This window comes from Geospiza fortis, unplaced genomic scaffold, assembly GCF_000277835.1.
Source record: "Geospiza fortis unplaced genomic scaffold, GeoFor_1.0 scaffold94, whole genome shotgun sequence".
In the NCBI taxonomy this organism is placed as follows: Eukaryota; Metazoa; Chordata; class Aves; order Passeriformes; family Thraupidae; genus Geospiza; species Geospiza fortis.
In genome coordinates, this window is record NW_005054394.1 from 1,098,996 (window position 1) to 1,120,600 (window position 21,605).

Genomic DNA, 21,605 nt, shown 5'->3' on the forward strand with positions numbered 1-21,605 from the left:
CCTCCCTAGAGAGTCACCTCCGAGGAATGTGTGTGTGTGTGTGTGTGTGTGTGTGTTCACCAAACTGCTGTGTCTGGAATTGGGCTGCGTGACCCCAAAGGCGATCGCAGCAGCGAAAATTGAAAGAAATTTGGCGCTTCTTAGGGCAGAAAATCTATGTGGCATTGCTAATAAAAATAGTGCATATCGATATTCACAGAGTCATAGAATGGTTTAGGTTGGAAGGGACCTTAAAGATAATCTGGTTTGGACCCCCCTACTATGGACAGGACACCTTGTGTTAGACCAGGTTGCTCAGAGCTCCATCCAGCCTGGGCTTGAACACTTTGTTGAGTGGGTCATCTGCACCTGGTCTGGGCAACCTGGTCCCGTGTCTCATCACCCTCACAGGAAAGAAGGTCTTCCAAATATCTAATTTAACCTACTCTCTTTCATTTTAAAGCCATTCCCCCTTGTCGTAGTACTACATTCCCTTGGGAAAACAAACAAACAAACAGAACCATTTCCAGCTTTCTTGCAGCCCATTGTAGATCGTGATCTTGTAGATCCTGAAAGGTGCTATAAGGTCTCCCCTGTGACTTCTCTTCTCTGGGCTGAACAATGCCCACCCTTAGCCTGTTTTTATAGGAGAGGTACTTCAGCCCTCTTTTTTCTGTCCAACATCAGACATTTTTAAGGTGCCTATAAAAAACTGTAGAATTAAAAAGAAAGCAGCACCATTAAAGAATTCCCTAGGCAGATACATTGAAGTGATAAAGTGTCTGCTAAAACTATTTAACAACATAATGCTGGCTTTTTTAGTGTTGATGTGTAAAGGCTGGAGCCATGAGATGTGCAAAGACTGGGGCCATGACTAGAAGTGGGGGGATTATAGCACCTCCAAAGAAGCAAATGATCTCTGATCTTCTCTCCTCCACCCTACCGTAGGCAGGCGAATATGCACAGTGAACAGGCACAGCACACATCAGAGGGGAGAATGCATTCCTTAGCTCTGAAAAACATGTTCTGTAACACTGGACAGCCAGTGCACAACTCCCTTAGTGAAGCAGATGAGTTAACAGGTGATTAATCTACTTACTGAAACTGCCCACATTGTTGGGTTATTAAATCCAGCACCAGGTACTTCCAGTGGAAACTGTAACGTGCTATGTAGGAGCTGTAATTCATCAATCACCACTGAGCTTGTTTCCATAGAGTTGTGTTAGTAAAAGGCTGAGTGTGGATTTAGACCAGTGTCACATCATGTACTGTGCTGTGCAGGCATTTGCATGCGGTGAGAGCACCTGTGACAGCCTGAGCTTTCTGCTCAGGGAGCATAAGCCCAAACAAGCCCTTCAAGGGACTCACCCCATCACTAAATCCTGCCTCTGCATCCTGAACAGCAGCATAGTGTTATATCCTTCATAAACAGGGTTTAATATACAGTAATGTGCATTAAAAAAAAGAAAAAAAAAGCACATTAGTCTTCTTTTACGAGGAATGTATCAATACAAGGAATTACTGTGTGGTGGAAACAGTCTATTAAATAACTCTTCGGTGCTTTTTCCCAGGAGCTGCTTGACACTTTGCTGGAGGTGGGATGAGGAGCTCCAATTTGATCATCTGTTAGTGTCTCTGTTACCTTTTTGCCTTGATGCTCTCCTACTTTCAGGCAAATTGGTTGAATTTGGTGCTTCATTTGCTTCACAATAATAGTGAGTGACTGGGACTGTTTACAAAAAAGAATCTCTGGGGAACAGCTCACCAGTAATAGGGTTGTGCATCAGGTTTGGGGATTTCTGCCAAGCATTTCTGGGCGGAGGGAGGGAGTGAGAAAGTGATGAGAAAGAAGAGTCTGAGCACTCTGCATTTCACTGCCTGTTGTACCACACCTGGTCTGTCCATGAGTTCAACAGAAAAAAAAGAATTAATCTAGTAAAACAGCTGATTTATCATCATACAACATATAAAGCTTCACTAGGTTGTATCAAGGAAAGCTTAACCCAGCAGCCAAGAATGTCCTAATTATTAATAGTTAATCAAGTTGACATAGGCACAGGCTGCCCAGAGAAGTTGTGGATGCCCCATCCCTGGCACTGTTCAAGGCCAGGCTGGATGGGGCTTTGAGCAACCTGGGATATTGGAAGGTAACCCTGACCATGGCAGGGAGGTTGAAATGAGATGATCTGTAAGATCTCTTCCAACCTAAACTATTCTATGATTCTGTGACTGAAGAAAGGGAGTAAGAGATGTTTTGTTTTGTTTTGTTTTTTTCTGTGTTTTCAGCCCCATCTCTGCACCATTTCTCTGGAGCACACAAGAGAGGATATGGTGCATCCTGCCAGCCACACCTACCAGGGTCACAAGTTGCAAGGAGGAGATATGGGGGAGAGCTCTGCAGTGGCTGGGTTTGCTCAGAAAGGCTCCTTTCTGTAAAGCAAGGCAGAAGAGGAGTGTGTTTGCCCCAGAGATGCCACAGGGAGGCATGATACAGTGACAGGGGTGTAGCATGGAGAGTGCAGAGCATGGAGAAGATCCACAGGTCTCTGCCAGCACCTGTCTGAGCCAAGAGCAGAGAACAAGACCAAATCCACATGAAACAGCAGGTGTGGAGCCTATTTCTCCTTTTTATATCAGTGTTACACTCAATTCCTTTAGATGCTCTCAATTTCCCTGCTGCACCCCAAGGAGCGTGAAGGTAACAAGTGCTCTCTGATAATGCCGCTGGAATTACAGCAGGGTCCAGCCCAGTGTGCTGGATCTGATCCCCTCATGTATGCTGTAGCATTTCACTAGCAAGTGTCATTTAGAAGGTTTTGGGAAAGAATCCAGGATTTATTTCACAGACAGTATTTCCTCAACAGCTCAGTGAATATAGAATAGTTTGAGCTAACCATGCAAATCTTGCTTGTCATCTTATGTAGAAAACTATATTCTAAAGTCCGGGCCAGGGCTTTCAACTGCTGATAGGGGATAGTTGTGCAGACTTCAAAGGAGCTGTATCAGCTTTTACCAAGTGGGGATCCAGACCTTTGTTCATGTTTTAAAATTCAGAAACTGTGACTAGCTAAAGCATTTTTCTCTATATTTTTAAGTAGCCAGTTTTTTATTTTATAGCTGTTCCCTCAGTGGCAGGATTGTTTCTCAGTAGTCAATGTTTAAAGGCCCTTCAAGGCTGAAGGAATTAAAAATGAATAATTTAAAGTTGGTCTATGATGCATAATTTTTAACATATGTTTTACAGGCCATGTGGAACACTTTTTGACTTGTCAGTAGATATTTTACAAACATGCTGTGCTGGAACCTTTTTTATTTAAGAGTTAGATTTGAGCCTTCCTATGCTCAACACAGCAGCATGCTGGAGTCTACAAGCCATAACAAGGAAACCATTATCACCAGCACTGATCAGAACAGAGGAGAAATGAAGAAATTGCAGAAATTTTTTCCTGTTACACAATGCTAAAACAAATGTGGGCAGAACTACGGCTCTCCCATCTTAAGAAGCCTCATCCCAAGGTAGAGGTAGAGGAGCTGTGATTTGTTTGCTCTAAGACTCCAAAAGGGATGGACCTAGATGGTGCTGGAGAAGGAGCCATGTTGTCTTTGGGTTATTTTTTGAAGGATGGCTGGAATATTTTTTTGCCAACCTCCAGTTAAATATTGTGCTAGGAACACCATCTGAGTAATTCTTGACAGTTTTAATAGGCAAAGCTAATTGCTGGTGAATAACAACCTTTTACGAATTTAATTTCTTGTCCCCTCCTGACTGCTTGCAGCAGGAAAGGGAGGAGGCATCTACCCTGCAGATGCTCATAGGCAGCCTGGGTTTCAACCTTACTGACTGGTTCCCACACTCTGCCTTGTTTTCCTGGATTGTCCAGCTTTTCGTTTCTATTTTAAAGTTACTCCATATTTGTAGCTAAAAATAAATTGGTTTGGTTATTTCAAAGGCTTCTTGGGCCCAAACCCAATTTCAAGGGTTTCACCAAGCTGTAAATTGAGGCAGTGCACTGGGGAAGTGCGAATCTGGGCTCATGTTTGCTCCCCCCTCATTAGCTCTCTCTTCAGTTCATAATCCATCATCTTTCAAACAAGCCAATTGCCATTGTGTCTAGAAGTTAAAATAGAAAATCAGCATTTGGCATGTACACAGTTGCCAAGAAGCTATTTCTCCTCGCCTATGTAAATAAATTGTCGTTCAAAAAGGGTTGACTTGCTCTAAAAGATGTGCTAAGCACTGCACTGTGTTCCCAGTGGGAGGAAAGAGGAGAGGATCCAGGAGTGTGGCCAGCTAGTGCCCCATCCCCAGCTTCTCCCACTCATTCTGTTGAATGGGACTGTTCTTTGCTCTGGCCAAAATGCCATTGGATAGTTCCTGTCTCAGTGAACAGGGCAGGACTGATTACTGACCTTGCTGGTTATGCTCCCAGGGCAGGACCAAGCTCCACACAGGTGGTTCCCTTTAAAAGTGGTAATCTATATAATTATATTGGATAATGATTTGTATTTATTTTACACCATACAGAACACACCTGTTGATCAGTATGACTAGATGTGAAAGAGAATAAATACTTCCAAACTTTATAGATATGAATTTAAGAAGATTGACCACGGATGGACTGTGCACAATTTATTTGTTCTAACTGGCAAAAGATACAGATGGTCTATGTACATTTGACAGGTGATATATGTATACCTACCTTACCTCCACTGAAGAGGTACATCGTGTTCTGTATTCAATTGTGTAAGAGTCACTGCCCTTATTTTGTATAACTTGCAATAGTAGCACTTCAAACACTGTGCTAATAAACTTGATAGGGCTATTTGGTGGCTATTTGGTGTAGACTTTGCCTGAGTGACGCACAGCTTTATCATGTTTGGCTTGGTCTTCTTGCTGGTTTCTTTTTTTTTTGCAAACTACGCCCCACACTTCTGACAGATGTCACAGAACTGTAACAGCCTTCCCTGCTCCAGAGTCTTCTAAAAACAAGTGATAAGAGTACAGGCATAAAGCAGGCTTTTAGATCACATCCTCAGCCTCCACGCTTCACATGGTCAGGCTTTGGCACCAAGGTGCATTAAGAGCAAAGAGAAAAGAAAAATAAACAGCATCGCTCCCTACTTGCTCTTGGAATTCAAATGATGAGGAGTTGCAAGAACTCAGTGGTACTGACACACAGTCAGTGGTGTCAGCCTCTGCTTTGCAGGACCAGGGTGCAGGCACACATCAGAGACAGCTGTGACACCACAGGAAGATTTCTTGTGAGGCCAAACTATTACACAAAGATGTGTTTTTACCTGCCAGGACTCATTAGTGCTGTATATCAGAGCATTGGCTATGGGTAAATGTTGTGATTTGGTATAATCTGCTCTCAATAAATGTCTGTGAAAGTCAGAGAAACCTTTCAGTATTGCAGCATATAAAAATACACAGTAAACACCAAAAGCTGTTTTTTTAGAAATATTCAGAAAATCTGGATCTTCCAAAAACTCACATAAAAATCTCTCTGTGCTTTGAAATACTTCTTTGCTTTTGTACTCTTGGATAAATACAAGTTTTGCTATAAGGACAGTATAAAGCCTGAGAGGAATAATAAACACTTATAAAAAAATTTAAAAGGCACTGATGGGATATGAAAATAGAAAAAAAAAACCATAACTCAGGTAGGGGTGGAATCACCATCTTTGAAAGTGTTCAAGAAACAAGTTAATATGTCACTTCATGCTATGGCTTAGTCAGGGTCAAAGGTTGGGCTTGATGATCCCAGAGGTCTTTTCCAACCTTAATGATTCTATGATTCTACCTCTGTCAGGATAAAGGAAGATTAAAACAATATAAAACCAATTTGCCATAAATATTTTACTGCAGAAGAAAGAAATGGCATAAGCACCTAAAATGAGGATAAAGGTAAGTGACCCCATGGTAAAGAGAGGCAGCCATGTGTACTTGGTGTGTTTCACAGATTGAACATGTAGCACATTCAATCTCTCCAATACAAATGACCCTTCTTTGCAGTTCAGATGTCACCTACAGAACATCACAGAAGTAAAATAAACCTAATTTACCTTTGGCCATCTGGATCTCACAATGCCTTGAGTACCATCTATTCCCAAGCACAGGCTTAAAAATATGTGCATTAAGTGATTGGGAAGTTATTAGCATAATGTAATTTTATTTCATTTCACTTGTCCCCAGGACAGTCAGGAATAAACCAGAAGGTGAAATTAGACCCAGAAAATAAATGTTGTTGATTAGGTTGAAGTGTTTATTAGGCTTCTGTTTGAGTTTCCAGCCCACAAGAAGAATGGCAAGCAAAGCCTGTTAAAGACACAGTTTGACAAGAACGCAGTTTTCTGTGGCTCCAACAAAATAAATATAGTAACACAGATGAACCTTTTAAAAGTCAGGCTTATGTGCTTGTCTGATCAGCACCAGCTAACAGTTTCATCTCTCCTGAATGTCACAGAAGCACACGAGCTGTGCCACCATGCAGTTCTCAAATTCTTTTCCTCAAAGGACATCACACACATACCAGGGGCTGTACATTCTGTATTCACTTAAACACAAATAACACAAAAATGGCAATTGCAGGTGGACTTCATCCCCAGGGAAAATTGTGAATAGAACACTGAGGCACACCTGGCAGATGTTACACAGCTTAATTCAGTATGGATAGGCATTTATTTTGAATGGTAGAAAAGCAATATAGTAACAGAGGTATGATAGAAAAGTTTGTGTGTTTTTGCTTTCTTGCCAGATATATAGGTTAAAATAACTTTTCAGTCCATTCCAGCTACTGAGATAGGCTGGGAAGGGATAAATGGTATGAGCAGAATCCCTCCAAGGAGGGATGGTGAGTGCTTGTGCAAGGATAATTCTGAAATTCTGCTGTTAACCCACAGTTTGAAGCTCAGTTCAGGACAGACCTGAACTGAGACATGCTGCTAAAGAAAAAAAAACTCAAAATGTTTAGAAATCAATTCCCCAGATGTTGCCTAGAAAATACCTATGTCACATTATTTCTGTGTGCAAAAGCTAGTAGAATGCTTCACTAAAGCAACACTAAGTCACCTGCAATGATGTTTTAGATCTGATATTAACAAAGCAATGTTTAGAGAAAATCTTGTCATCACAGGTCACTTTGGAGTACACTTCCCTGATGGCAGAAGAGTGAAGTTGTGTAAACTAAGGAATTTAATGGTTAGATAAGAGACCTGGACAAAAGATTTCAAAGACTTGAAAATTATCTTAGTGTAAACCAGACAGGTGCTGCATTCAGAGTACAGCCTACCTCTAAGAAATAGGAAATAAAAAAAGATTTAGAAAACCAGACAGCAATTAATCTAATCTTAATACAGTGTGATTTCTTAGAGTAAATCTAGAAGAACAGAACCATGGAAACATTCATATTGGAAACTCTCTCCAAGATTTGTGCGGAAGGAGTTACCTGGCTGAGAGATTAACTGCTGGAAAACAGTCAGCACATTTGAGGGAGCTGTCAAGATGTCCTTTAGGGCAAGGTAACTGAGTGAACCTCACCCTTAGAAATTTAGAAAACAATCTGCCTTGGGGTAAGAGCTCTTTACTTGCTTCCAGTGTAGGAGGAGAAAAATTGTGATGTACATGATGACTTTAAGCTGCTGGCAGGATGCAGCCCTGAAACAGGCGAATGAGATTTGCTCAACCTTGTAAAAAGAAAGCTGAAGTGGGATTCTGTTGCTGTTGATTGATAGGGAAGTAAATGTCAGGGAAGGGAGGATGTATAGCAGATGAAGGAGAAAAGAGTATCATGTGCAGGTGAAGGTATTCAGGCTGTAAATTAAAATAATGTTGGTAACCATCATATCAAAAGTCAAAAAGATGCAAGGATGAACAAATTCTCTGAAGTTTGCATATGGTCTTGATGCATTCCCAACAAATATATTGTATGGTTTCCTGTTTGAGAAAATAACCTGCCTTAATACATTAGACCCACACTTCCTTATATAAAGAATAGTAGCTTCATGTTCCCCCAAAACTATTTCTTGTTTTACAGCAAGGAAAACGTGCAAAGCAAGAAACAACACATGTAAAGACATGAGGACATAGCACAGTGCAAGCATCACCTCCCAGCTGCCCCTGTGATGCTCTAACTCTGCTTCACAAAGGAGTCAGAGGAGCTGGCAGCAGTTCATGTGAGGCAATAGAACATGTTCTACTGAATTCTCTGAGATCTAAACTGAGCCAGCAATGCAGAGCTCAGGGCAAATATTTCTCGTTATCTCTGAAGCCAGGTGGTTATGGACACCAGTACCACCTGGAGGGGGCTGAGCAAACCCAACCCCTCTAACCTACATTTGTCACTTGGAGTAAGTACAAGACTGAAGAACCATTGATTCTGGGGGCAGAAGCTCAGGTGACTTATTCTGTTTGGCTTGCAAAATTGTTCTTGCCTTTGCAGATGAAATCCTTGTGCTCTCTGCCCTGACTGTGTAGAATGCAGTTAATTTTGAAAAGGATTATCTCTCTTCTAAAGATGAAAGAACCTACTGTATTTCTATGTGTTTATTTATTTCCCCTGCAGAACAGAGGGGAAGACTGTTAGATATAGAAAAGTATGCAGGTTTTAAAACAAATTTACAACAGACACCAGCCAGACATTCTGAAGTAATCTGATCTGGTCTGATTTATAGAGCACCACAGTTTTATTCAGGTTAATAGGTTTATTCATTTAACCCACATTAAGTAGAACTGGAGCTCTGATGTTTCATAAAGACATTGGAGGCTCCCAGAGATCAAGAAGCCACCTCTTCTACTGCTGGGCAGTGGCTTCTTTCATTCATTGTACAAAGCCCTTCATTTTGTATTTTCCTTGCATGTATCTGGCCTCAGCCTATGCCTGTTAATTCCCTTTCTGTCTGCTGTTAACAATGCCCATTGGAAACAAAACTGTCTTTACATGAAGGTCTCCTTGATATGTTAGCACTGTGATCTGCTTCTGACAAATTAAGGAGATGGAACTTTTCCGGTCTCTCACATGGATGTATCTGGCCAGATGTGCACTTCTACCCAACAGATGGCTGTACAGCACTAGTCACCATCCCCATGGAGTCAGCTTGGAGCAATGAGCCCTTTCACAGTGAAGCTCATCTCAGCCCAGAGTGAATCTTTAAACCAGACTGGATAAATGTCCCTCACAGCATTCCTATTTCTCTCTAGCAACAGTCAAGGAACCCTGTACTGGCTACCTCTCCTATCACAGCCTGCATTATAGACCTCTGTATTTAGGCAAGATGAGTCTGACTTTTGGACTGAGGCATTTTCCCAGGTTTGAATAATTTCCTTGGCATTCTCCTCTGCACATCACACTGATGAGGCATTGCAGATCTCCAGCAGATGCATGGTGTTATTGCCTATGTATGAGAGGACTCACTCTCAAGTGCTGGGGGTGCACACAGGGGCAGCTCACTGAAAAGCTTGTGAGGGAGATAGAGCTGGATTTCAATGCTTATGCTGTCCACAGTCTGTACTTGCTATTGATTGTACCTTTTTAATGAGTTGCATGTGGCTCAGATGAGAAAATGCCTTAATAATTATGGTCCCCTGGAAAAAGAGCAGATTATGTAACTATTGATCTTGATATTTTTGTTCCACAACTATTTCCCCTTTTTCTGATACTAAAAAGCATTTCTGCATCACAGGTTTCAGCTCCTTCCATCCAGCTTGGTTTCCAACATTAGCCATTCAGCTGTATCTACTTGTACCAGGCACAGCCCCTAGCCCTGCCAGACAGCTGCCAGGTGTTTTATTGTTAAATAAATTCTTACATCTGTCAAGATATACAGCAGAAAGCAATGAGTCCATTCTTGATAGCTTTTTCTGTCTGTCACTTTAATAAGACATGCTAAGAATTACATACTCTCTCCAACAAATGCCAAAACATTTGTGTATCTCAGCAGGTTCCCCTTAATTTGTACAAAGTGTGTTAAGTGTTGGGGTGTTGACTGTTGTGGTGCGGCTGTTTTTCTGTTCACTGTTGTATTTTGCACAAGTTTAATATTCAAGTTATATTTTGATATTAATGTTAGATTTAGTTGGTAGGTTCGGTTTCCCCCGTTCTGTTATTATAATGGTTCTGCCTAGGGCTCCCTTCCCGCTTTTCCCCCTCAGTTATCTGTCAATCCATGGGTGTCTAGGCAACTCCCGCTACCCTTGTATCAGTTTTTATGTCAATCTGTTATCCCCTCCTCTGTTGTCATAGTGTCTCCCAAACCCCTCCTATGTTTCCCTAGTAACTGCCATGTCCGTCACTTTCTGCCCACACCTCTTCCCTAGAACCTTCTACTCAGAGCATAAAGTGATTGAACCAAAAGTTGTTTCCCCTCCCCAATTAGTCCCCTGTTCATTGTTTCACTATATCAATTATTTCTTTCTGTATGTTCATTTGCCCGGGGGCAGGTTGATCCTCCCTTTTGGGACCCTTTAAAACCTTGTGCAGTCCCCGCCCTCTTCGGGCAGTTCCTTGCAGCTTTCTTTCCCTTCTGAATAACCTGCTGCGGAGACCTCCCTGCCTCCTTGCCTTCATGCCCGTGCTTTGCTGCTGTGTTTGTCTTGCCTGTCTAACAAGGTGCTGCATTCCCCACCACGCCGTGAGGGAGAGTGCCTTAGGCAGCCATACACCCCGCCTGCCTCCTGTCGGGAGCCAGGGCTGATCAGCCACGTGGCTGTCACACCTAGGCTACCAAGGTGCCTTTCTGTGGCCAAGCTGGGCTCAGACTTTCATGCACCGTGGCAGCTGTTGGCGCCCAACGCGTGGTTTTTACAGTCCTTGGACTACGCCGGACCTGCAGTTCAGAGCTGCACAGCTCCATTGGGCGTGGCAGCACCTCCGTTGCAGCAGACCCCTGGTCGCTGGGGGTTGCACTCCAGAGGATTGGACTGACCACCTCCTGCACCCGGGAGCAGTCCGCACAGCACGACCCGTGACACCCAGACATTCCCTTCATTCCCACCTGGTTTGGTGAGTTTCCTTTTTTTCACCCCCCGTCTTTTAACTCAGCCCCCCGCCATCGTAACTTTGGGGCGGCGGGTGCCCACCTTGTGGCCCGCACGCGGCTCCCACCGCCGCGGCGCAGCACCGGTGCGAGGGGGTCTGAGCTCCCACGTGGCGTCCACGCAGCGCGGAAGAACCAGCAGCTGTCACCTGCCATTTCCTTCTCTCTTTTCGTTTCGGTTTTAATTTGCGGGTGTCGTGAGGCTTGCACGGCTTTTTAAGATTGCAGTCATGGGTGCGAGACTGTCCGCCATGCAGAAGGAGGCTTTGTTTGTCGTTGGGGGAATTTTGGTTGGGGGGGAAGTTTCAATTAAGAAAAAGGAGACCTGCAGTTCAGAGCTGCACAGCTCCATTGGGCGTGGCAGCACCTCCGTTGCAGCAGACCCCTGGTCGCTGGGGGTTGCACTCCAGAGGATTGGACTGACCACCTCCTGCACCCGGGAGCAGTCCGCACAGCACGACCCGTGACACCCAGACATTCCCTTCATTCCCACCTGGTTTGGTGAGTTTCCTTTTTTTCACCCCCCGTCTTTTAACTCAGCCCCCCGCCATCGTAACTTTGGGGCGGCGGGTGCCCACCGTCGTAACTTTGGGGCAGTGGAATTTGGTTTTTTTTCTTTTGACGTATGTCTCTTTCTGACGGGGGTCCGGGCAGGAAACCTTTTCTTCCTCCTACTCCCTGTTTCGTTGTTCTTCTCTCTTTTTGTTTCCGTTTTAATTTGCGGGTGTCACGAGGCTTGCACAGCTTCTTAAGACCGCAGTCATGGGTGCGAGACTGTCTGCCGTGCAGAAGGAAGCTTTGGTTGGCGTTGGGGGAATTTTGGTTGGGGGGAAGTTTCAATTAAGAAAAAGGAGTTGAAAAGTTTGATTCGGTGGGTCTTCTGCCAGTTCAGAGATGCTTCCCCTGACCGTAGCAGAGACCTCCGGTTTTGGGAGGAGGTCTCACGTAAATTAGCTGATTCGGCCAGGTCAGAGGAAATTTCGATCACAAAAAGAGTCGATTTGGCCGAACACCTAAATGGGGTGGCACAGATTACTTCTGTGTTAAAGAAGAAAAAGATAAAAGAACAGGGAGAGCACCCCCGAGCTTTAAATTCAGCTCCAAGTTGTCCTAGTTCCAGTTCGGTCCCCAGTTCGTCCCTACCCCGTGTTCCTACCCCGCACACCTCTCCCTCCACCCTCAGAAAACCTGGCATCCTGAGGCGGGCAGCCCCCGGCCACAGCGGGCAGGATTCTCCCCATCTTCCTGGCCCCTCTCAAGATTGCCAATCTCCCCGCTGCAGACGTCCATAAATTCAGCTCCAAGTTGTCCTAGTTCCAGTTCGGTCCCCAGTTCGTCCCTACCCCGTGTTCCTACCCCGCACACCTCTCCCTCCACCCTCAGAAAACCTGGCATCCTGAGGCGGGCAGCCCCCGGCCACAGCGGGCAGGATTCTCCCCATCTTCCTGGCCCCTCTCAAGATTGCCAATCTCCCCGCTGCAGACGTCCAAGGGCCCGGACTCCTGCAGACTCTTCCGTACCCCTTTCTTCCCCTGCTCCCACTTCCTGCGTTGTTAAGTCCCCCAAGTTAAACTCTAAAATTCACTTCAAGGTCCCCACTCAAGACAGCTCCTATGGAGCCCAAGATGGAGGGGACCACGAGGCGCCACGGTGGGAAAACCCCCTTCTCCTCCCCGTAATCCCTTTTTTTTCCCGCTACCAAACCCCTTCCTCCCTCCTCCCAACCCCTTCCTTTCCCCTGACCCCCCCTTTTCCGGTCGGCTCCTCCCGCCTCCTGCGCTCCTCCTTCAGTCCCGCCTCCCTTCCCTGTTCCTCCCAGTGTGACCATCAATCCATTGTGGCTTATTAGGTCTGAAGGAAAGAAGTGTAATGAAAGGCCTTTCTCCAGCATCTTATGTCTGTGTTAAGAAAGGCTGGTTGGAATGTTCTCACATGATACATATGATTGATATGTTTATATATTGCCCACTTGCATGGGTGGCATGTAGGGCTGAGGGGGATCTTCCAGTCTTTCTGGCTGGGAGAAGTAAGAAGTTTTCCCAAGAGAATCCTGCTGTTCCTTATGGAAGTCTTCCACCACAAGCTGCAGGAGCAGTTCAGGTGAGTCCTATCCCCATCTGTCTTTTCGCATCCCTCTGTTTTGCCCACTGTCTCTCCATCCCTGTGTTCTTTCCCCCATTCACTTACTAGCTCTGATTGCAGATACTTCCAGGAAAATGAACAAATGAACTTTGTCTAAAATGAACTTTTGGACAAGTGTTGCCATTTTTACTTAGCTCTGTGTCCCCACAGATGTTCAGGCCATCCTAGAGCCAAGTTTCAGCTGACACTTGCTCTGTCATCTGAATATCAACCTCCTCTTTACCCATAAACTGGTCTGATACAGATAATGAAAGCAAATTCATGATGTCATTTATTACTTTGTCTTAGCACTTGCTCTTACCATTTTCTTTGGGACAGGAAGAATGAATTGCAGCAGAGGAGAAATTCCCCCCAAAAAAGAATTTTCTTGTTGAATTTTGCTGTACAGTATTGCAGTCAGTGAGCTGAGATGTGCAGGTGAGATCACACCACTCCCCTGCAGCTCCACATTGCTCTAAAAGTGATTTGTATCCATTTAGTTTTAGTTGGTAGGAATCAACTTCAGTTAAATCAATATAATGTGAGCTTGCATTGGTTTGAGAAGGATGACACAATGTGTTGTGCTGGTTTAAATAATAATTTTCAAGATCTTTGGAAGCTCTAGTTAAAAAACAGCACAGAAGCCAGTTTGAGAGCTCCAGATAAACTGAGTATTTTTAGTGGTGGATCATTGCAGGGGTAGTAAAGTCTAGGCAAAAGTGAAAATCTTGTGGGATAAATGTGAAAGTGTTAAAAACATGAAACAATTCACTAAGAATTCAAACCATGTCTGGCATTTTGAAACTAATCTTTACTTAGCTAATGTAATCCTGCTTTAAAAAAATAAATGTAGTTTGTTCATTTCTTCACTTATTTTTCTCCTTTTTATATCAGAAAATTTTGATGATTGTCTGTTCACAGACAATCATACAAACAACCCTGTGACAATTGGAATGATGCTTCCTTGAGGATTAGGGCAATTTGTAGAAAGCATCATTACTTCATGTGGGAACAATCAAGCACTCTTTGGAGGCATCTTTGCTGCTTAATTTCTTTGTGCCAGTACCTTGATTTGTTTCTGAAATTTAACAAAGAAGAGTATGAAGTGACAAAAAAATAATCTAAACTTACAATGTAACTATATGGAAATATTAAGTTAAAGAAGTCTAAGCACTTAAACCAACTGTTCAGGGTATTTTCCCCTTAATGTGCTTACATAAATCACATTAGTTTTTATGAGAGTTATTTTTCAAATTTATTGACTTTTTCAGATGGATCTTCATCTCCCAAGGTAGCATATTCAGAGGCTGTGTCTGTTTCTGCAAGTTAAAGTCTGTGGAATTCAAAGTTTAACTCTGACACTGGATTTGGGGATGTTATTGCATAAGCAAGTTATTCATGGACTTTTGGAAATAGCTTTTACTTTTTAGTGCTCAGTTTTAGAAAGCTGAATTGTCATTTCTGAATACCCAGCATTCAAATTATGGACGTAACAAGCAATATTTGTGTGGCAATTCTAAAACTGATCTGTGCTAAGGCTTCATCCCTAACAAAATCTGAAGGGGAGAAAAATCACTGTCACTATTTGAGCAAACACAGTGCACAGAAGTGTTGCTGTTTCACTGAAATCCCCCATTTCTGGAAATAGCTTTTTTGAGGGTGTTGTGGTTTAACCCTGATAGTCAGCTCATCCCCTCATGTGGGATAGGGGAGAGAAGGGGAAGGGTAAAAGTGAGAAGATTCGTGGGTTGAGTTAAAAACAGTTTAACAGGTAAAGCAAAAACTGCATGCCCAAGCAAAGGAATTCATTCCCCACTTGAGGCAGGCAGGTGTTCAGCCATCCCTGGGAAATCTGGGATCCATCTGCATACCTGGGAAGAAAAACACCATCACTCTGAATGTACCTTTTTCCTTCTTCTCCCCCAGCTTTGCACACTGAGTGTGACCCCAAATGGTCTGCAATATCCCTTGTTGTGGGGTCAGCTGTCTCTGCTGTGTCCCCTCCCAGCTCCTTGTTCCCCCCCAGCCTCCTTGCTGGTGGGGTGGGGTGGGGTGGGATGGGGTGGGGTGGGGTGAGATGGGGTGGGGAGCAGAAAAGCCCTGGACTCTGTGTCAGCTCTGCTCAGCAGCAATGAAAACATTGGCTTTCAGAACAAATCCAAAACACAGCAGTGCCATATGAGCTTCTATAAAGAAAATTAACACTATCACAGGAAAAAAAAAGGCAAAGGAATATCTTAGCATTTAGAAAAATAGTATTTCTAAATAATATTTCTAGCTTTGATGAATTATATTAGCATTTATGTGCTTAAATGTTTATATAGTAATACTTAAATATAATGTAAATGTATTTTAATTGTATTTTAATTTATATATACACTAATTTTGCTAGGAACATGTACTGAATGCACCCTGAAAGTTCAGCAACCAGAATGCAACTCAAAATATTCCAAAATTTATTACAATATTGAATGCTATTTTAACATTGATTTGGAGATTTGGGAATGATTCACCTGGTTTGAATTTTGCATTGTTAAAATCAGTGAGGATCTCTTGCAATGAGGTGCATTTGGGAGCCATGTGGGCTGACTGGTAGCCCTGCAGGGAGTTCCCATGGAGCAGGCAGGGCTCTGTGCCTGCAGATCACAGCACATTGAAGATCTAAGGAGAGGCTTCAGATGCTCAGTTAGAAGTCAAGAAGCAGAAACCAGAAAAAGCACAAAGGTTCTAAGTGCCTCACACATCTGCAGCCCAAACAGATTTTGCATTGGAGCTCTTGAATTCACCTTTAACCAATCTTTTTGCATGATTCCTTATGCAGGTGTGGGATATTTTGGAGTTACAACTTGCCTTATACCTCCATGTACAGGTCCAGGTTGCCAGTATCCAATGAGAGACAGTGTCTGAAAAGTGAATCTAAATACATTTGTTAGGTGAAAGTTCATCACAACAAGGCCAATGAATGAACAGCACAAAGAGGGGAGGTGTGCTGCCAGCTAAACCTGCCTTTGGGACAGAGGGTGGGTCCTGATTCATATTTCACTCAGTGCTTAAGCATCTTTGAATGCTGGGTTTAACACTGTCTCACCTCAGTGAGACTTGAAGACTTTTCAGATAAAGGAGAACAAAGCTTCACCAGAAGGTCAAAGTGAGCACCAAGGAGGTTTTGTCCCACCTTTGATGCTGACAGTGACCCTCACAGACACTCAGCTCCTTGCAGCTGTGAGAGGGGGCCATGAGCTGCTGCCCCTCTGCTGTGCTGCAGGATGGAGACCACCTCTGGAACAGTGCTGAGGGATGGACACCACCTCTTTGAACAGGCTCCTCCAGGAGGATTGGCTCCTTAGGGCTGAGGTTTGTGATGTGTGGAAAATCTAAGAGACATCAGCTAACAGCTTAATTCTGAACAAGCTCAAGGCCCAATATCTGCCCTCTGAGGCAGCAACCACGCCAATTTTTGGGCCTAGAGGGTGTTAGTCCCAGCTGGGACATGAGAGCAGTGGGATGAGAGATTTTCCAGGCCAAATCCAAGCTCCTCCTCAAACATCTCCTCCTTTAGGGCAGTGTGGTGCTATCCATCCTTTGATATCTTTACCCAAGACTGAGAGTTCAGGCTGGTTCTGTGCCCTTCTAAAGGACTCATGCTCAGGCAGGAGCCGTGTGCTTGACGTGGGGAGCACTGAGGAAACGCTGCTGTACCCCATGCAGGAGTTCAGCAGAGATGACTACAAAGGCTCCTGCTGGCCTTACAGCCACTATTTACCCTCCTGACCTTGATCTTGGACATCTTTTCCAACCTTGTTTTGTGATTCTCTCATATAAGAGAAACTTTTAAAATTCTGTACAAATGAAGTTATATTACCCTAAGAATAACTTAAGGATCCTATATTCACACTCATAAGCACTGCATCCAGCTCTGGGGGCCCCTGCAGAGGAAGAGCATTGATCTGTTGGAGCAAGTCCAGAGGAGGCCACCAAGATGGTTTGAGGGATGAAGCACCTCTCCTATGGCGTACATAATGCCTGCCAGCATCTAAGCCTTCGCTGACTCTGACCTTAGTTTCTCTGGCATCACACCCTTGAAAAGCCTTACAACTGCCTGCATCTGGGTTTTAATTGCTTTTCTTGCTAGCTGTAATCTAGTTCCTACACCTTAAAAAAAAGAGCATTTCCATTTAATTGCTGACTGTCATGGCTATGAAGTGCGGTGAGTTGAACTGGCCAGTGAGCACAAAAACCACACCTACCCCACTCAGTGCGTTGGTGGTATGGACATCATACAGAGACAATGTGGACATACAGAGATAAGGGGAGAGGCATTGAGTGGTTACACAGGAAGTTTTTTATCTTTGAGATCAAGTCTTCTGCTTCCTATTTATTTTGGGGAAGAGTTTACTGTCTTGTTTACCTAAGGAGTCAAACAGAGCTGTAACTCCCAAACTGCAGGGTTGGAAGTACATCCTGAGTGGGGCAGTTACCTGGAGTACATTTCAATGAGGTAAAACCCACTGCTGTGGGCTAGAGACAAGAGCAAATTCGTTTTCAATTTTAATGGCAGCTGACATCTGTACTGCCAAATGATCTGTTCAATGAGCTTTTTAAAATAATCACCTCAGTGTAGCCCAGATCTCATTCCCCTCTCCTTTTCCTTTGGCTGCCATGGAGAGGGAAGGGCTGTGCTGTGCCAGAAGGGCAGCAGAATTACAGTGCACAGTAACAGCAACCAGATTCCTTCAGCTTAAATGACATTAAAATAATTCTTTCCTTACAAGAAAAACAAAACAAGGAAGGCTAAGAGGAAAGCCTGTGTGAGGGAGCATGGCATGTTACCCAGCTGGGTCAGTTCTGTCCTCTGCAAAGGGAAGTTTCATGGGAGACAGTTCTCTTCAAAACGCAGAGGTGTGACAGAGCTGAAACCTCAGATGCATCAGTGCCTGTCCCGGTGGGCTTGTTGTTGCATGATAGCTGTGCTACTGTAGACTGGTTAAAACAATCTGCAAATTTATTCTAAAGTTGTTGCCTTGATGTTGCTACAGAACTTGATATGTTGAAACCTCTCTTTTTGCAGTCTTTCCACTTTTTCATGGTTCTGCCATCTCCAGGAAAGACCTTTGAAACTGATGCCTTAAGTTTCAGCTTTCATATTTTGCAGATTCTGTACTGTATTAGTATAGAACTCTGAACTTCATATAAAGTCTTAGCAAGTTCTCTTCACAGTTTTGTCAGACAAAACAATCCTTTTCCAGCCTGAGAACCAAGGACACCATTTCAGCTTCAGGCCCAAAAAGTATAAACAGCAAATTGAAGAGAGAAATCTGGGAGAATGTACCTCATAACCTGAAGCTGTACTTGGACAATTAACCCCATATGTAAATGGACCAAAACTTATAAAAGTGTGAAACTCATGACCTGGGGTCCATCTTGGATATAGCCTTGGCTGGACTCTTGTACTGCCCAAGGTGTATCCTTTGAAGATCTTTTAAATAAATACCTACTTTATTCCTTTAACACTTTCTAGCCTCTGTTCAGGTAGCCTCTCAAGGCATCAAAACAGCTTGAGACACTCATTCTCCTTCTTCACAATATCCATGGATGGGCATTTTGTCAGCCTCATAAGTCTCCATGAAGAACTATCTCTGCAGCTCACAGCCCCCTCCTCTCTCTGCATCAGGTGCTGGAGACCACCTGAAGAGCTTCAGACTCAGTGGCAACAGAGAGAACATCCAAAGATATAACCCTCCATAGATAAAGAGCTCAAATACATCCATGGATCTCAGTTGTGTTTTTTAAAGTTACTTAAGAAAATGGGAGCTTTAAGATTCCCAGCTTCTTAAGCAAATAAATGCCCTTTATCCCTGAGTTTTCCTTCCCCCCCCCCCTTTTCTTTTTTCCCCTTAATTTTACCAAAATTTCTGCATCTACAGACAGTGCAAAATCTACCCATAAATATGTTTCCAGCCTGGTAGTCCCTGTTGTTCTGACACTGATTAGTGCTGCAAGCAGCAGGTAAGTCATCTGCCAGGAGAATTGTGCAATGAGCCCACTTCTCTTTCCTTCCCTGGGCAGCACACAGCTGCAGGCAGGGTGCTTGGGTAATGACAGGGTGCTTCTGCAAACAGCCAGCTGTGAAGTGACACATTCCTGTCAGCAGAAAACTCTGCAGATGTTCTTTAATCTCTCAACAGAGCAAACATTTCTGTGCCACCCTAGCAGGGAAACCATCTTTGTTATAGCGCATCTGAGCAACTTTGTTCTTTTCCAGAATATGCTACAGCACAACTTTGTGTGCCATGGGGAGCTGCACCAGGCAGACAAACCTGCTGACTGAGACACCACTGGACACAGATTTATTCCTGAAGAAAAGGCTGAACAAGATAAAATCCTCATGGCAGCATAGAGGTATCCGAGGCTCCAGGGAACACGAACAAGCTGCAGGGTAAAGCCAGTCGCCATCAGCAGCTGAGTGGGTAATTCACAGCAAACCACAGCTTTGATTGAGTGCACCCTTTTCCCAGCCACAGAGAAATTGTTAAAGCTCTTGGAAGTTCCCTGCTTGCTTCTAGTAATCATAAATTGAGCCCTTTATGCAGAAGACCAGTGAAAGATCTGTGCATCTGTGAAATGCCCTGAAGCCCTGGAAACAGAGGGTGTCACAACATTCAAGGTATTTCAGAGACTTTGAGGACCTTGTCAGTGCATGAATTCCACCTACTTTTGAAGTCTTGCCTTTTGCAGTCAAGAGAATAAGGCAGAACTGTCCTTATCTCCTGTCTCTAAAGCAGGAGCCTGGCAAAAGGAAAACATCATGCAGAGTACATGAGCAACAAGGCTGGGAGACACAAACTGTGTCATTGTTTTCTTCATAAAGATTAAAGATCATCTGTGCTTGTCCCCTCCATACATGGAGCATGCAGGGACATGGAGACACCCAAACAGTCCATAGCCACTGCAGAGCCAATGTCCCTGTGTCAGTGATATCCACATTCCCTGATCACCCAGCCTTTCCTACTCATTGGCTTCCAGTCTGGTTGTGCTCCAGAGCCAGCAAACTTCAGGCACTGCAAGAACCAACTCACACATGGGTATGGATTTAGCCCAAGATAGTCAGGGAGCCCACATCACCATAGTAACTGCATGCTGTTGCATTAACTTCAGCAAATAAATGAAGCTCGTAAGTCAAGGGGTATTTATGCAGAGCAGTGCAGGAGCACACAAAGAAACTGCAATAGTCCTGAATGAGGCAGCCAGGCTTCCCTGGCTTCTTTATCCTTTTCAGGAGGACTGATTGTCTGGTTGGAAGATTCCATCAATATGATCAGCCTGCTTTCTGTATTTGATGTGGTGCTTTCAGACATGACTTGGGTATATCTACACAGCACAACACTGAACCATGTAGGACCAACCAGAAGTATGAAAAAGCTTCTACAGTAATGTGCACATTTTCAAAACCTGAAGTTGCTATAGAAAAATTTAGCAGGTTTGAGTATTCCCCTGCTGACTGGTGATGTTTGGTTAGGAGCTTTTACATATTGATAAAGATGGAATGAATTGTTCTTTATGAGGAAAGCAAGAACTTAGGGCTAGGATCCTCATTTTGTTGCCAAAACCCCACCCATTATTCTTTAAAAAATAAAACAAAAAATACTCACCAGGGACAAACACAGGTACAAAGTTCTGGTTATCCCAGATGACTTAAAGACAGCCAAGCACTCGGCTTGTGGGCCACTCTGACTGCTAATCTCATCTGTGTCTGCAGGGTGTTGACTTCCCCTTTAGTCGCATGTTTGCAGAAGTGTTATAAAAAAGGAGAATCTGACTGATCCAGGAACTCTGGAGTCAGAAGGAAGAAAAGCATTTTTATTGGGTCTGTCTGAGATTGACTTCATTTTCCCCTGCCAGCCCTCACAGAGCTCTGCTGGGCATTGATAGCTGGAAAGGTGTTGTTAACACAGCAGTGTTTGACTCCTGCAGAGCAGAGCTGGCACAGCATCAGAATCCCCCATCAAGGGGCTAGGAGTGGGCAAGATACCAGGAAGGGACACAAGCAGGCCAGTTGACCCAAATTAACCACAGGAATATTCCATACCATACAAAATCAGTTCTGATATAAAAGCTAAGAAAAGGAGGACAAACAGGATGCTTTTGTTATTTACAATATTTGCTGTCTGGAAAAACTGCCACCCATGCAGAAGTCTGGCTTCCTGGGAAGTGGCTGAACATCACTTGCTGGTGGGAAGTAGAGAATACAATTTTTTTTTTCTTTTTGCTTCAGTGCATGTAAACTTTTCTTTTGCTTTAATAAATTGCCTTATCTTAACCTGTAAGTTATTTTCCATCTTATTTTCCCTCTGCTGAGAAGGGGGAGTGATAGAGTGGGCACCTGGTGTTCAGCCAAAGTCAACCCACCGCAACATTGAAAAGAATGAAGATGAGCAGAAGTACTGGCATAAATAATAAATATTCTGAAGATG

The 21,605-nt window shown here is 43.8% G+C and overlaps 1 long non-coding RNA gene across 1 annotated transcript; it reads left to right on the forward strand.

Moving 5' to 3' along the window:
* The first annotated feature begins 2,355 nt into the window (after positions 1-2,355).
* Positions 2,356-21,458, forward strand: LOC115948422. Its single transcript, XR_004082243.1, has 2 exons — positions 2,356-2,585; positions 19,397-21,458. It is a non-coding gene; the product is annotated as an uncharacterized LOC115948422 (long non-coding RNA).
* Positions 21,459-21,605: the final 147 nt, after the last annotated feature.